This window comes from Macaca nemestrina, chromosome 15, assembly GCF_043159975.1.
Source record: "Macaca nemestrina isolate mMacNem1 chromosome 15, mMacNem.hap1, whole genome shotgun sequence".
Taxonomy (NCBI): Eukaryota; Metazoa; Chordata; class Mammalia; order Primates; family Cercopithecidae; genus Macaca; species Macaca nemestrina.
The window spans coordinates 35,323,069-35,339,430 of record NC_092139.1 but is presented as its reverse complement, the minus strand read 5'-3'; the positions used below and the strand labels follow the sequence as shown (position 1 = coordinate 35,339,430).

At 44.2% G+C, this 16,362-nt stretch overlaps 1 pseudogene; it reads left to right on the top strand.

The window, feature by feature from the left end:
• Positions 1-15,376, top strand: part of LOC105481635 (signal-regulatory protein beta-1-like) — a 56,041-nt pseudogene extending 40,665 nt beyond the window's left edge.
• The last annotated feature ends 986 nt before the right edge of the window (positions 15,377-16,362 follow it).

Sequence of the window (16,362 nt, the reverse complement as noted above, 5' to 3'; positions counted from 1 at the left end):
GATAGCCACATCTGTCAAATGCTTTTCTGCATCAAATGAGATAATCATGTGTTTTTCCCTTTATTCCATAAATATGGCATAATACATTGTTGTCATTTGTTTACTGAAATATCCTTGGATTTCAGGAATAACTACTATCTGATCATGGTGTGTCATCCTTCTACTATGCTATTCAATTCACTTTGCTAGTATTTGGTTGAGTATTGTTGCATTAACAAACCTAGTAGCAATAATGCCAACTGACAACAGAATGGTGTGCAGCTGCACCTGGCAGTGATTTAATTTTGTGTTCTAGTGGAAGTTTAGGTTCCAATGGGTTTCATATCAGATGAGCAAAGCCTGGATGTGGGACAATTTATGGTTAATGATTGCAACAGGAAAGTATGCCTCATAAATCTGTACTCCAGACCAGGAGATCCCAGTAGGTAACCAGACGTTCATTGTTTTAATAGAGTATAGCATGAGGCCAAGAGGGGCATTATTTTTGTATCAAAAGCCCTGGAGAAATTGATGGCTATCATGAGTGGTGAAGAGACTCCAACAGACATGAAAGAAGTTGATGAAATTTATATAGAGTAGGTATTTTTGTTTGTTTGTCTATTCGTTTGAAGGCACTAACAAGAGTATTGTTTTTGACTATGTGTAAAATAATATGTTGCCACTAGCATTTAACAGAAGCTTAAAGGTGTTGGATTATATGACATTAATAAGTGTGTCAAATGAATCTGCTTTAAAAATGTTGTTATCAATGTAATGTCATCTCTGCACTCCTGAAGAAAGGTGGATTCCATTATTGATATTGAGACATGATCCCCACTTTAGGATGGAGAGTCTTGGTAGCATTCCCAAAAGGCAACACAAAGCTGGAGAAAGCAGAGTACAAGAAAGCCATCAGGGTAATAGCTCTTCCAAGTGGTAGAGCCCATCAGAGTAGCAAATTAGCAATCCATGAGCATTCAAAGTTTATCTCTTAGGAACTTTCCACCCTAGTTTAGAATGATCCCATTCTCATTGTCATTAGTGTTGGAAATGGTAGAGTAAGTCCTGCTGATTGGGTCTATAAAGAACACTCTAACACGGCTGTGAGAATTTCATTTGGAGAGGCATATGAAGATGAACAATTTATTCTACTCACAGTTCCCAGAGAGTGGGGTATGGCATGCCAGGTAGGAAGCCATATGCAAGGAGCTTCCAGGAAGCAGGCTCAACCAAGCAGATGGGGAAGCAAGAGAGATTGGAACCCCAGGCAAGTGTCTTACTGGGAGTTAGGGTGGAGGACACAAACAAAAACCATGATGGGATTTACTGGTATGTTTTAATGTCACTACTTTACTAGGTCACAGTAGAGGAGGACAAAAAGGGGAATTGTGGCAAGGACCAGCTTTATCACACTGCTGTACCTGGTCATTTGGTAGGATGCTCACAGCTTGTTTCAGGGATGTTGAGGCATCAGGAAAATATGAATTTTTTAAATGTACACCTAACTAGACATCTTTGTTTCTTCATACCACTTTGAATGCCCTGTAGCATCCTTTCATTTCCACCCAAAGCACTCCTTTTAGCATTTCTTGTAAGTAAGGTTTAGCGGTCATAAACTCTCACCACACCAATTGGGTGTGGTGGTGGGTGCTCATTTTCATGACCTGATGCCACCCCTTCTACAGATCAGGGAAGTTTGGGCCTGGAGACATCATGCTATTCACTTAAGGATCCATGGCTGAGGATTTATCTGAGAATATCTTAGTTTCTCTCTTGTGTTTGAAGGACAGTTTGCCAGGTGTAGAATTCTTGGTTGATAGGGTTTTCCTCTTTCAGCATTTTAAACATATCATTCCTCTGTCTTATGACCTCCAATGCTTCTGATAAGAATTCAGCTGATAATCTTATAAGGATCTCTTATGTGAAAGGAATCACTTCTCTTTTGCTGCTTTCAGAATTCTTTCTTTGACTTTAATTGTCGACAGTTGAATTATAATGTGTCTTAACGTGGGTTTCTTTTTTTTTTTTTTTTTTTTTTGAGACGAAGTCTCACTCTGTCGCCCAAGGTGGAGTGCAGTGGCCAGATCTCGGTTCACTGCAAGCTCCACCTCCCAGTTTACTCCATTCTCCTACCTCAGCCTCCCGAGTAGCTGGGACTACAGGCACCCGCCACCTCGCCTGGCTAGTTTTTTGTATTTTTTAGTAGAGACGGGGTTTCACTGTGTTAGCCAGGATGGTCTCGATCTCCTGACCTCGTGATCCGCCCGTCTCGGCCTCCCAAAGTGCTGGGATTACAGGCGTGAGCCACCGCGCCCGGCCTAACGTGGGTTTCTAAGACTTTATTGTTGAGTTAAATTTGGGTTTCCTTGGCATCTTAAGCTTGTAGATTCATGTATTTTATCAAGTTTGGGAAGATTTTGTTCACGATTTCTTCCAATAATCTTCTGCCCCTTTCTCTCTTCCTCTTTTCCCCGCTAGAACTCTAGTAATGTGTATTTTTATCAATTTGATAATGTACCACCATTCCCTTAGATTCTATTGTCTTTCATTTTTGTTGTATCTATACCTCACTCTCAATAATTTCAATGATTTCATCTTCCAGTTTCCTGATTTTTTCCCAACTGCTCACTTGTTGGAGAACCCCTTTAACAAACTTTTACTTGTAACACTTTCAACTATTAAGTTCTCGTTTGATTTCTTTTTATAATTTCTCTTTATTAGAGTTCTTATTTTGTTACTGTATCATAATCCTGAATTATTTTAGTTGTTTGTCTATTGTTTCCTTTAGCTCTTTGAACATGTTAAAGACAGTGGTTTTAACATCTTGGTCTAGTATCAGGGTGGGCCCAATGTATCACATGAGTCCTTACAAGAAGGAAGAGGCAGGAGATTAGGAGTTAGAGAAGCACATGTGAGGATGCAAGCCAGAGGCTGGAGTGATGGGAAGATGTAACTATGAGAAAAGAAATGTTACCAGCCTCCAGAATTAGTAAAGGCAAAGAACAGAGACTCCAGAAAACATATAGCTGTACTGATACCTTTTTAAAAATTGTGTATATCTGAGGCAGGAGAATGGCGTAAACCCAGGAGGCAGAGCTTGCAGTGAGCTGAGATCCAGCCACTGCACTCTCCAGCCTGGGCGACAGAGCGAGACTCCGTCTCAAAAAAAAAAAAAAAAAAAAAAAAAAAAAAAATTGTATACATGTAAGGTATGCCACATGATGCTTTCATATACATATACATAGTGTAATGATTATTATAGTCAAGCAAATGAACATATCCATCATCTCACATAGTTACCCTGCATGTGGGTGTGTGTCAAGAGCCCGTGAAATATACTTTTTAGCAAAAATACTAAATTCAATACAATATTATTAACTCTAGTCGTTGATATATGGCATGTTCAATCTCTGGACTTCCTCATCTGATCTATCTTCAATTATGTATCTTTTGACCTGTATCTCACCATTACCTCCCTGCACTTCACCCTGGTCACTATCATTTTATTCTTCACCTTTACATACTTGACTTTTCTTCTTTTCTTCTTGATTGTAATGCAGTCACACAACTTTGGGCTTCTGAACTCCAGAACTACAATATGATATATTTCTTTTGTTGTAAGACACCAAGTTTTGGTAGTTAGTCACATCAGCATTAGGAAACTTACGCTATGGGTGAAAAATTCCCAGGGGCTTAAAACAATGTTATTTCTTTTTAAGCTGCATTTTCATTGTGTGTTGGGGATTTTGCATGTCACTGTCGCTCAGGAATCCAGGCTGATGGAGCAGACCCCATTAGAGCCTTGTGGGTCTCTGTGGAAGGGAGAAGGTGATCCATAGAGGTTCTTGCATTTGAATGCCCAGTCCACATATTATCCCATCATTTCTACTTACAACTCAATGGTCTAAAGCAGTTACATGGCCTCAGTCAATGAAATGGTTCAGAAAGTGCAACACTCCATATGGCCAGAAAGTGAAGGCAAAAATATTTAGCAAAGCACGACACTTTGAAGGAGGGCTCGGGAGCTCCATACAGGTCTTCAACCCAAAGCTGTATCATAAAATCGAACCTCTCTGTGCCTCATTGTCCTCACTTCTAATACAGTCTCATGTTACAGGCTTGTTGTGAAGGTTAAACGAGATAATATATGCAGTGGGCTGAGCTCAAGCCCTGCTCCTGATGTGCACCCAATCAATGAAAGTCTTTGATACACATGAGGAAACACACAGGATCATGTAAAGATGAATAAATGACTGCTTTGTTGTGAAAGTGAAAGCTAAGGAGGAGTTGCAGGTGATTCAGCCTGAGAAGTTCATGTCAGTCGCAGCTGGAGAGACGTCCATTCTGCACTGCACTGCGACCTCCCTGCTCCCTATGGGGCCTGTCCAGTGGTTCAGAGGAGCTGGACCAGGCCAGGAATTAATCTACAGTCCAAGAGGAGGCTGCTTCCCCCAGGCAACAACTATTTCAGACTAGACAAAGAGAAACAACACGGACTATGTTCAAGGAGCTAAATAAAAGCTCCTCAAACAGAACCACTGACCAGAGAGCCGGCATTTCTCCTTTTCATCAGTTTCCCAAAGGCTCAGAATGCACCTCATATTCAGATACTAAAGCCCATTGGTGGTTGGGAAAATCTCTTCCAAACATAAGCCCTATCATTCCTTATTGATATTCCATGTCAGGACATAGAGAGTTGTTCCACTCTTTAACAGCTGCAGAATACTCCAATTTATGAAAATATCAAATTTGCTTTACAGTATTCTGTTGATAAATATGTAAGTTGCTCCCAATATTGAGCTATTAAAACAATCCTGCAGTGGGTGACCTTGTACATGTGTTATCCTACTCAGGTGACAAATGCCCACTGGAAGTGGCATTGCTAGGTCAGAGGGTGTGTGTGTTTTCATGTATAAGAATACTGCCTAATTTCCTTTCTAGATGATTAGTAATCAAGGCTCCTAACAACCCTTAAACACAGATGGAGAAGGTAGCTTTATCCTAATTTTGCACTTATTACAGATAAAGACACAAGTTCCCAGCTGATGTGTTCCCACCCTAGGCAATCACATCGAGTAAGTGGCTCAGGTGTGACCCCAATCTGCTACCTCCTAGTAAAGTGCTCACTCCTCTTTGTCATATTATCAGCCTAATTGATGCCCTGGATGAGAAAGGAGGGAGATGGGAGGGAAGCAGGGAGCAGCAGCTGTGCCAGAGTCTCCTTATAACCAGTGCTAGGAAAGAGGAGCCATTTGTTGCTTCTTTTAACCCATTTAGAAAGAAAAACAAAGTGTAGCTCCCTGCCAGAGCTCATTTAATTTTACATAAACATGCTCTTTGAGGTTGAAGTAAATCTGACCGATATTCAATGTGAAAATAAAATATAAAAACTGTTCTTGGAGTTATTTCTGAACAGAACTTGTCTCTAATTCTAATGTAACATTATATGCATTTCTGTTACATTAGGATTAGAGACAAGAGTATTCTTGGGGCAAACAGGGTATGGGTTAAAGATGAGGCACTAAAGCTCAGAGAGGACACCTGAGAGGTGAGCAAGTCAGGGAGCCAAGGTCTGATCCCCACCAGTCTGACTCACAGCCCCTGTCTCTGCAACCCTCAGCTATGCTTTTTAAAGTGTGAAGAAATGCTCCAACCTCATTCTAAACTCTTGCATTGCTCTGTTCTACAGCAAAAAGCATTCAACACAAAACAAAACAAAACAAAAGTCCTGTAGGGGTAGGAGGGGCTAGCTTTACACTCTCTTTAGAAAGGTTCTGCAGATGGCTCATTCTATGTCAAGCCTGTTCCTAAAGGACAGGTCTCAGCACACATGAAGCATTTAGGACTCTTCCCCCATGTTGTGCGGTTTCTCCTTCACTGAGCAGCATCTGTGGAGCAAAGTCAGGCCTCCTGCAGCCCGGCAGAGCATGTGCCCACCCCTTCTTGGTGCTGAGGACTAAAGATGAGGAGATGAGGTATTCCGTAGTGGGTGAGTGGGGCCACTGTGAGCAAGAGTTTCCATTCTCCCCTTGGGCTGTCAGGAGCCCACAGTGTTTTATGGCTACAGGGTATCTGGGCCTGGGTATCCAGGAGGCAGGCTTCTCTCTAGAATTGCATGAAGTCAAGAATCTCAAAGGGACAATTGGGTGTGCGGTCAGTGTTGGGACTCAAGAATTCAGGGCACTTACTTGCTCTGTTAATGGACATGAGTGCTTGGTGGGACACAGGAGGTGCCCACTGGGACACATGGAGGACAAGGAGGCAGCGCCTTCATTTCTCTCAGCCTCAGTTTCCTCATCTGTAAAATGGTGATCATCACGACTCCTTTAGGAGAGGGGATAGGATTTGAGGTTCTCTCTGTAAATCACCTAGCACATTGTAGGCACCCCTAAATCAAGCTGTTATTTCTTGTTATCCTGGACCACTCTTGCCTTCCCTTGAGTCCTCAGTTTCCCCATCTGTGCAATGCTGATAATCATGCACCAAACCCCCTCTGGGTTCTGTGAAGATCGGAGAGGATGTGCACAGCGTCCTGAATGGTGGTGGTGTTCAGGTTATTACTGAGTTTCCGCAGAACAGTGGTTAGTGCGGGGCAGACAGGAGCCCAACTGCCTGGGCCTCCTCCGGGCTCTGGTATTTCCTGGCTCTGTGACCTGGGACAAGGTGCTCTACCACAGTGAGTCTCAGTGTCTGCACCTGTTGATGATGACACTGACCTCACAGACTGGGGACAGAGACTGGAGGAGTGAAATCCTGTTCAATGCTCATAGCAGCACCTGGAGTGCAGTAAATGTTCCATAAATGTGAATTATGTGATGCTGAAGCTATGAGACCTCAGATGGGTCAGTGCTCCTCCAGGCCTCAAGGATACATGGGGTTTGGGGTGGGGTCTGGTGGCTTTCGATCTTGGCTGCTCATTAGAATCATCTGGGAAATTTGAAACACAAAAATTTAATCCAGCCCAAGGCTCCCTCCTTAAAAAATGCCAGTTTAATTAGTCTGACTTTAGCCTGGGCATCCAAAGTTCTTAATGACTCCAGAATATTCTAATATACAGCCCCCTAGCAAAAGCGGTCCCCCATTTTGCTGAGCATTGAGAGCAGTTTTTCTGGGTGTGGATGCTTCAGAACAACATGGGCCAGAGACATCTCAGAAGGCCCCAGTGGCCTGGCTCTCCCACAGAGCAGGCCTTAGGGGCTGAGGAGGAGAAGCCTGGTTTAAGCCCTGCTCAGGTCCCAGCCTCAGTGTTGGGAACAATTTCAACATGTTTGTGTTTAAACAAGCACTGGAATCCCAGCAAATACTCACTCCTCAGCCCCAGGATCCTCCCTGCCCCCCACACACCAAGATGTCATGGAGGAGTCTGTTCCCTATGCCTTCCAAAATGCTTCCAGCTTCTGTAAATAGTTCCTCTGGAGAGAGGCATCTGTGATGCTGTTTGTGTTTTGAAAGCCAATTTGCCAAACTTGTTTCCTGAGGGGACTGTTCAGTAAAGAGGAGAGAATCTTCACTTGGTTTCTGCTCCTTTTGTCATTTGGGTTTGTCATGAGCTACAGGGAGCAGGGTTTCTTTGTTCTGCTGCCTAAAGGATAAATGTGTAGATTCAGAAGCAGTAATGACCAGACCTCCTGATAACAGTCACAGGGGTCATTTGTTAAGCACCTACTACATGCCACGCTCTGTGCTTTTCATTTGTCTTCTCTTATCTTACCAGGGTGGGGTTTGTATCCAGTTTTGGCCCTTGGACAGCCAGGCCTCCTCTCTGAGCCTCATCCTATAAAGGGGCTCACATGAGGAGTCCCTCACACGGATGGAGGGGGATTAAAAAGATTAAAGAGAGGTATAGAGGCAGCAAGCGGCATTGGGCTCCCATAACTGGAAATTGATTACAGCCTGTCATCCCGCTAGGGTCCCCATGCTGGTGGTGTCTCGATAACTTCTCTTGTTCAAGTGACACCCTCCTTCCTGGGCCCTCAAAATGTTTGACACATGTTAGGGAGCAGGTTAATATGTGCAAAGGCAAATATGTGTGATATATGCTTCCTGGTGATTGTTGTAGAAGAGGTAGGGTAGTAATTAGCAATTTGGAGATGCCCTTTAGGACCTGTCTATGGAAAGAAACTGCCCTCATTTTTCTGATTCTCTAATCTGTGTGCTTTCAGGATGCAGGATGGGCTCCTGCCTGCTTAGATGGCCTGGGTCTGTGTTTCTTGTAATTAACTAATGATGAAAAAAGTAACCACCTTTGGCTTTCTCAGTACTCAGTGATCTTGTTTGTCAATCCAAACCTGACCCAACTGAAGACCCAGATTCCAAAAACGCTCCATCTTTTGAAAGGCAGTACTTGGCACAGATTAGGCCTGCTAACAACAACAAAAATATTGGCAGAAAGGCCCAAAGAAATAGCATTTATTTGAGAAATAAAGAATTGTACTTTGTGTACACAGAGTCAGAGAAACGCTGAATATAGTCTCATACGGCAGTGCAGGAAAGGTTTTGTATTGGGGATTTTCAAAAACTTGGTTTTAGAGAGAGTTCATTGGCTGGGCAAAAATTCTAAACTGCAAACCTGTTTTCATTGGTTACTTAAAGTACTCCAGGATGAGAGAGATCAAAACCCCACGTACCTTGACTTCAGTTGTTATTCAGATCTACAGCAACATCCTAGTGGCTTGACCTTTAGCAGGTGTAGGTGCAATGCTCTTACAAACTCTTGGCTCTACATTAAAACTTTAGCCTTAATTACTTCATTTTCTTTCACAGATCCTGCTGGAATATTTGTGAAAAGAATGAACTATATGGAACAAATTAATAAATACCTAAGAGAGATCTCTGTGTATTCATGAAATTTGGGTTAAAGATAGAACTTTGTTCACTTATATGAAGCATCCTCTGTGTTTGATCCAAAGCAAACAGTGCCCCATTTAATCCTCACTGCATCCTGGGAAGCAGAAATGCTGTCCTATTTTACAGATGAGGAGCTGGGTGTGTCAGGCCACCCGTCTCCTGGGCTGAGCAGCCTGGTTCCAGCTCTCACAGTGGCACCAGTTCACCATTGTTCCCTGTATTGGCTTCTGTAAATGCCCTCTCTTGTTGGGAACAGGCCCCCCAAAATCTGGCCGTAAACTGGCCCCCAAACTGGCCATAAACAAAATCTCTGCAGCACTGTGACATGTTTGTGATGACCATGATGACCACAATGGAAGGTTGTGGGTTTACCGGAATGAGGGCAAGGAACACCTGGCCCACCCAGGGTGGAAAATAGCTTAAAGTCATTCTTAAACCACAAACAATAGTATGAGTGATCTATGCCTTAAGGACATGCTCCTGCTGCAGATAACTAGCCAGACCCATCCCTTTACTTCGGCCCACCCCTTTATTTCCCATATGGAATACTTTTTAGTTAATCCATAATCTATAGAAACAATGCTTATCACTGGCTTGCTGTCAAGAAATACGTGGGTAAATCTCTGTTCAAGGCTCTCAGCTCTGAAGGCTGTGAGACCCCAATTTCCCACTCCACGCCTCTATATTTTCTGTGTGTCTTTAATTCCTCTAGTGCCCTGGGTTAGGGTCTCCCCAACCCAGCTGGTCTCGGCACTGCCTGAGATTGGCGAACTCTCCAGGGGAGGCAGGCTAGGACCAGTCAATACACAGAGGGAGACCAATCAGTAAGTTTGTTCCTGCACTCAGATTGATGGAAGTCACCCTGTTTAGAAAGGAGAACTTTGAACTCAAGTCTGGACTTCCTCACCTCTCAGAGCCTTTCCAGCCTGGTTTGTAAAATGAGGACACTGCCCTCTGTGTATTATTAGGATTAAAAACTAATGTCCATGAAGGTTAACGTGTCACACGCTCATCATTAGTGATGGTCATCTCAGTCATGTCTCCTGGTTTTCGATGCTCCTTTTGTAGCCAAACCCTTTGCCCCCGTGGTATCATGCACTGCAGTGAGGACCACAGCTGAGCACACAGTGAGCTTCACCTGTGAGTCCCACAGCTTCTCCCCCTGAAACATCACCCCGAAATGGTTCAAAAATAGGAATGAGCTCTCCAGCTTCCAGATCAACATGGACCCTGCAGGAGAAAGTATGTCCTATAGCATGTGCAGCACAGCCAGGGTGGTGCTGGCCTCTGGAGACCTTTGCTTTCAGGTCATCTGTGAGGTGGCCCATGTCACTTTACGGGGGGCCCTCTTTGTGGGACTGAAAACTTGTCTCAGGCCATTAGAGGTAGAGCATCCTCACTCCTAGCCTCACCCCATATCTGGCTGACAAGCTTGCTCCTCCTCTCTGGCTTTTATTCCAGGGCTTAGATTTCCTGGAATCGAATTCCTAACTGTGCTGCTCACCTTCCATGCACCTAGATGTACTGGTCACTTACTATCATTTTCATGGCAGCAGCTAGATGTCTACCCACCAGGTGCCAAGCTCTGTGCTAGATAGTTTCATTTATTTTGCCAAGAGCAACTACAATTAATGAGCACCTACTATGAGCCAAGCCCCTACGTGCTTGGTGATTTCATTGATTTTGCTGCAGTTATGACATTTCAACTGTATGCCAGGGGTTATGCTTGTAGGTTTCACTCATTCTTAGCCTAGTAGGAGCTACCAGTCCTTGAGCACCTACTATGTGCTGGGTGTTGTGCTTAATAATTTCACTCATATGCAAAGAGCACCCTCGATGTCTGAGCATGTGCTGTCTGCCTAGCACTGTCCTGGTGACGCCTGCACTGTGGTGGGAGCTAAGTTATGAGCCCTCACTGTGATCTATCTGTGGCACCGGGTCAGAGCTTCTGCCCTGTGCTGTTTCAGTTCCACCCTTCTTGGATGTTACTCAACAGCCCATAAAGGCAGGGAACCAGGTGAACCTCACCTGCCAGGTGAAGAATTTCTACCCCTAGAACCTACAGTTGACTTGGTTGGAGAACAGAAAAGTGTCCCAGATAGAAACAGCCTCCACCCTCACTGAGAATAAGGATGGCACCTACAACTGAACAAGCTGGCTCCTGGTGAACGTGTCTGCCCACAGGGATGATGTGCTCACCTACCAGGTGGAGCATGGTGGGCAGCTGGTGGGCAGAAAAAGCCTTGCCCTAGAGGTCTCAGCCCAACAGAAGGAGCAGAGCTCAGAGGCCACTCTTGGTGAGGTTACTCCTGGTTTTAAAATTTTGTCTCTTTCCTTAATGTTAACAGTAATAGTCATGCTTATTATAAAATAACCTAGAAAATGTATAAATATAGAGTAGCTTTTTAAAGTCAGTTGTCTACCCCAAATCTCACACTCCAAGAGTCGCCATTACTAAGAGTTTGATGCACAACTTGGTAGATCTTTTGACACAAACATATATTAAAGGAGGAAGAGGGATACAGGGAGATCATCTGTTCACGGAGTCCTGTGTTTTGCCTTCTGTCTCAGACGGTTACTTATGTTCTCCATTCCTTGTCAGATCAGCCTTCCTGCTGTTCTTTCTCTGCCTCATTTTTGTTCTGTCCTAAATTTTTCCATCACATCTGCGACCTCATCCCAGCAGACTCTAGCATCTGCTGTGTGAAAATCAGAAAAGGCATTTAAGACTGGACCAGGCCCCATGTGGACCATGACTGGTCACAGCATGAGCCTCTTCTGTGTCCTGATGCTGATATTTGACCAATAATAATCACGACATCCCTCTGCACATTTACTACTTGCAAATTTCTGTTCATCTATACTCTCCTTTCCTGCTTCAAACATCCAGTAGTTTGGAGTTTTACCGAAGGGAAACTCAGAACTTGAGGAGCAATGGAGGATGTTGAGACGTTGTTGAAGATGTCTCCTCATTAGACCAGGAGATTAGTCTAAACGAATCAAGGTAAATCTGAGTTGCTGAAGACAGGGCCAGTATCAGCCTATACAGCAAATCTGTGCTAATTAGAGAAATATTCCCTTCTGCTAGACATTGTCCCAAGGACCTGAAGTTGGCCGATATTCCCCTCTCTTTGATCAAAATATGTCCTGTTTCCCTCTCATACAATACCAGGAGGGGTCTCTGCTCCAGAAGATTTTCAAAGGCTCAGATTCCTCCTGCGTGCCCTAAGGCATTAGCCTCATCTGCTGGGTCCATGCTGGGTCACTGATTTGTCCATGTCCCTGCCTGCTGGAAGAGTGAAGACAGGAATTGGAGGACAAACAATTTCCCCTATAATCAGAGATGCATGGAAGATGCATAGTCACGTCCACTGCTCATTCAGTCATGCATGCACCTGCAGTTGCAAATGGAGTCCATCCTGGGTGATCTGATGAATGAGGATGTTTTTCTACAAGATCAATATTGTTATCACAGCTAATAAAATTAACAAAAATTTCCTGATATCATCTAAATTGGGTATATTTTACAATTTTCTCAAATCTTCATTCCTGGTGTGTGTGTGTTGTGTGTGTGTGTATGTGTGCTACCGTTGGTTTTAATTCCTCTTTAATTTTTTGGTAAAATATTCCTGTGAAAGGCTGGGTGCGGTGACTCACGCCTGTAATCCCAGCACTTTGGGAGGCCGAGACGGGTGGGTCATGAGGTCAAGAGATCGAGACCAGCCTGACAACATGGTGAAACTAAAAATACAAAAATTAGCTGGGCATGGTGGGCGCGTGCCTGTAGTCTCAACTACTCGGGAGGCTGAGGCAGGAGAATCGCTTGAACCCAGGAGGCAGAGATTGCAGTGAGCTGAGATCATGCCACTACACTCCAGCCTGGGCAAGAGAGCAAGACTCTGTCTCAAAAAAAAAAAAAAAAAAAAAAAAAAAAGAGAAAGAAAGAAAGAAATATTCCTGTGAAAATATCTGGTCTTCAAGAAATATTTTCAGAAGTGTTAAAATTATCAATTCAATTTCCTTAACATGTTCATGCATTTCATAACGAGGGGGATACATCCTGAGAAATGTGTCATTACCTTGAGGGAGGATAGGTAGTCAAAGAAGTGACCATGTTCTCATGATGCAGCAACAGTGGTGGTAGAACTGTCAATACAGTAAGACTCAGCACTGGCATTCTAACTGAGCTGATTAAAACAAAGCTATCTATAGTAGGGACTTCCCCTCTGTGCATTTTGATTTTACCTGTCCTCAAACTGACCCTTTTCTCATTATAATAGTAAAAAACACATCCATGGGTGGAGATTTAAGATGCTAATGAGCTATGCAATGTATGAACAAGCATGTACAGCTACTGCTCAGGTGCACCCAGAGGACTGCCCAGAACATGCTTACTTGCAACACTTCTTTCCACCTCCTTACGAATAATCATTGAAGACTCCCATAAAGGGAGCCTCGCTAGTGCCAGTCTTTGCTGTCTTATCCTTATGAACAGCCAGTCTTGAATCCTCTGTCTCTCTCAGGAAGTACTGTCTATTCTGTACCTAACTTTCAAAATATTATTTTCCTTTTGCAATAAATTACTCTATGCTGCATCTCCTTTGCTGTGTGTCTCTTGCTTAAATTCTTTTAAACTCAGAAGACAAGAACCAAGGTCTCACAACAGCTTTCAACAAGCTAATTTGCTTTTGGTGTGACCATCACAGAGTGTGCTTACACCAACCTAGAAGGGATAGCCTACTATACACCTCAGCCATATGGTATGGCTTCTTGCTCCTAGGCCACAAACCAGTACAGCATTTTACTGTACTGAATACTGTAGGCAATTAGAACACAGTAGTATTTGTGTATCTAAACATTTCTAGCCAGACATTTTGGCTCACACCTGTAATCCCAGCACTTTGAGAGGCCAAGGCAGATGGATCGCTTGAACCCAAGAGTTCGAGATCAGCCTGGGCAACATGATACCCTGTCTCTACAAAAAAAGATTAAAATTAACTAGGTGTGGTGATGCACACCTGTAATTTCAGTTACTTGGGAGGCTGAAGTGGGAGGATCACTTGAGCTCAGGAGTTAAAGGGTGTGGTGAGCCACGATCACACCACTGCACTCCAGTCTGGGCAACAGAGCAAGTCTCTGTGTCAAAAAAAAAGTAAGTAAATAAATATTTCTAAACATTAAAAAGTGCAGTAAATGTACGGTATAAAAGACTTTTTAAATAATTTTTTAAAAGATTTTTAAGAATGGTGCACATGTATTGGGCACTTCTCATAAATGGAGCTTGCAGAACTGGTTGCTCTGGGTAAGTCAATGAGTTAGTGGTGGATGAATGTGACGTCCTAGGAAATTACCCTGTGTAGACTTTATAAACACCATACACCTTGGCCACACTGAAAGTATATACATTTTTTATTTTTAATTTTCTTGAAGAGCTGGGGTCTCACTGTGCTGCCCAGGCTGGAGTGCAGTGACCACTCACAGGTGTGGCTCCACCGCTGATCAGTACAACAGTTTTCACCTGCTCCGTTTTTGACCTGGGCTGGTTCACTCCTCTGTAGGCAACCTGGTGCTCCCTTCTCTTGTAGGAGGTCAGCACATTGATTCTGAACTTAGTGTACACACTCAGTCCAGAACTTCTGGGCTCAAGTAATCCTCCTGTCTCAACCTCCTAAGTAGCTGGGACTACACACACGTGACACAATGCCTGGTCTAGGCTATGTTAAATTGATTTTTTAAATATTTTGCCTTGTTCAATAATATATTAACCTTAGCTTGCTGTAACATTTTTATGTTATAGAGTTTTTAATTTTTAACTTTTTTACTTGTTAGTAACAACACTCAGCTTAAAACAAACACATTTTATAGTTGTACAAAAATATTTTTTTCTTTACCTCCTTATTCTATGAGGCTTTTGCTACTTTAGAACTTTGTCTTTTGTTTTTCTTTTTTAAACTTTCTTTATTAAAAACCAAGATATCCCACATACATTAGCCTGGGCCAACACAGGGTCAGGACCATCAATAGTGCTGTCTTCTACCTTCGTGTCTTGTCCCACTGGAAGGCCTTCAGGGGCCATAATCTGCCTAGAACTGTCATCTCCTAGGAGCACAATGCCTTCTTCTGGAATCCCTCCTGAAGGATGTGCCTGAGGCTCTTCTTGAGGAGGCATCACTCCTTTCAGAAACAAGTCCATGGCTTCCTTGCATTGTATGAATTCCTGAGTACTAGCTCTCTCCGCCCTCTCCTTCCAGTAGGAGAGCCTGACACCGGGAGATGGGGTGACTGGGAAGAAGGAGACTCTTTCCCCAGCTTCTGCCTTGGGTTGGATCCAGGGCATCCAGGACAGGACTCAGATTCAAAAGTTTTGGAGCCTTGTTGGGTCCAGGTAGCCTTGAATGGGGTAAGTGGAGGTCCGTCCCAGGTGGCCCCTCTCATGGCTCCTCCTGTCTCATGATTTCTAGGACTCATGCCAGCTCCTACTACCCCACTCCTTGTAGCTCTCCTCCTGGACCCCAGGGCGCTGCTGGTGGTTGATGTCTCTGCCATCTAACATCCACTGAAGCAGAGGACTGACTATAAGTGTGAGGATAGAACGGCTGGCCAAGGGTTGCCCCATAAGGGCAAGGCCAGCTGGAGAGCCCAGCTCACATGCCGTGCAACGTCAGGTTCAGTGGAGTTTAGAGAAGGTAACCGAGCTCCCTGCACACCCTCAGGAATCTCAGGAAACCCTCTAAGAGGCTCCCAGCCCCAGGAAGTGTGTGGGTGCTGCAGGAAGTGGGTTACAGCAAGGCTGTTCAAAGGTGTCCTCCGTGCCTTTGGGGCCTATGCTGGAGGTGAGAAGAGGGTGCTAAGTGAGGGGCAACTCTGTGGGTGGTCCCTTACAGGCCATCTCTAGATTATTTGATGCTGGACTCCATTCTAAGGAATCCCCACTGTAATGTTGAGAAGCCCCAGATAGGCAACTCTGAAAGCTGTTCCCGCTCTGATCCTCTGAGTGCCTGAGCGGAAAAGATGCGGAAAGGGGCGCCAGGACTTAGGAGGAGGGCTGAGCTGGCACAATCCTATCTCAGAGCTGCCTGTCCAACCACCACAGACATCTCAGGAGGAGACCAGCACCAGGAACATAACAGGCTCTCCAGAAACATTTCTTGAAGGATGAGCAGATGATTAAACATGGACGTGTTTTCCACAGCTCCTTCCTTCCTCCCCTGCCATGTGGAACCCTCAGTTTCTGCCACTTTGATGCCCTAGAGTGGAGTCTTCACACATGGTACTGAGAAGGGGCCAAAGAATGGGGCTCTGGGCATTGACTCACAGCATCCCCCTAGAATGTGAGAAACACACCAAATCTGAACACACCAGGATTCCTCGCATCCATTACTTTGAGACAGGCCATAAACCAGACTCTCTCCAGCCTTTCAGTAGTTACTCTGTCTTCTGGATTCCCGCCTACTACATCTCCCCAGCCTTGTTGAGGTTCTCTATGTCCCCTGAATACAAATGAACCCCCATCCCAGTTTTAAGGAAAAAGACAAT